Here is a 1103-nt window from a genome sequence, read left to right as displayed (position 1 = left end):
ACCCAAGGAGACGTGACAGCATTCTGAAACAATCTCACTATCCTGGGAAGCATATTATAGTGCGAGCAGCCATTTTACAGGCGCTAAATAAAAACTCAAACATACCGACAAAGAAAATGCTGGTTTGGTCGTGTTTGCATAGATCAGAGGTCAGTGTTGAATTGTAATTTGCTTGAACTGAACCATTAATTTCTTAGTTGCGATGGGGCTGTTCGACAAAGTTGACGAAGTGATGGACATGTTTTTTCTTGTATGACATATCCTCGTTCAGAACTTACCTTTTTTGTTATATAGGGTAAGTTAGTGTGTGTGTGACGGGGGCTCTGGTGTGGTTTGCTCCTTCTTTCCAATGTCAAACACAATCCATTGTCCTTATCTCTCTTTCTTTTTTTGTGTGTGTGTTTGTTACATTCTTAAAACACCTCTAATCTTCGGCACGTATGTGACCTAATTGTGTTACAAATGCCGTTAAAACTCTAACTAAAACTAAGAAGATTATAGCCGTGTTATTCAAAATGACGCAGTCCCGCCCATGTAGTTGTCGGTGATAATGCTTAATATGGTTCATGGGTATTATAAACTTTCATGTCTTTGCACGAACATGTACAAAAGACGTACTTACACACATACCCATACCTATACACGCACGCTTTTACACATACACACACTGACACACAAACAAACAAACACACAAATGGTCTCTTTTAAGCACAAGGGGGTTATCCCGAAAAATGCTGATTTGAGAAAAATCAAAGGTAAAGTTTTTACCCCTTGTTCAGTTTCTTGAAAGACAAGGAGAGTTTTTTCTGTAAGCAAGCAAATATACGTACCAATGAAACCAAACTTCTCCTATAGGTAGGGAAATGCCCACTTTTGGTGTAGGTCAAGATTTCTGGAAACCCCTGGAATGTGGGTTAACCCGCTTGTCCTTAAAAGCGACCAAATAAAAGGAGCTATGTGTACCAAGAAAAGTGCGTGTGCGAGAGGTGCAGAAACAAAAGAGGCATAAAGAATAACAATAATGTATAGGATATCTTGTACAGGAGACCGTGTTTTTCATTTTACTAATGTATTTTACTCACAGATGCACTAACCCCCCCCCC

This window comes from Aplysia californica, unplaced genomic scaffold (assembly GCF_000002075.1).
Source record: "Aplysia californica isolate F4 #8 unplaced genomic scaffold, AplCal3.0 scaffold00067, whole genome shotgun sequence".
NCBI classification, from domain to species: domain Eukaryota; kingdom Metazoa; phylum Mollusca; class Gastropoda; order Aplysiida; family Aplysiidae; genus Aplysia; species Aplysia californica.
Note: the sequence above shows the minus strand (reverse complement) of the source record.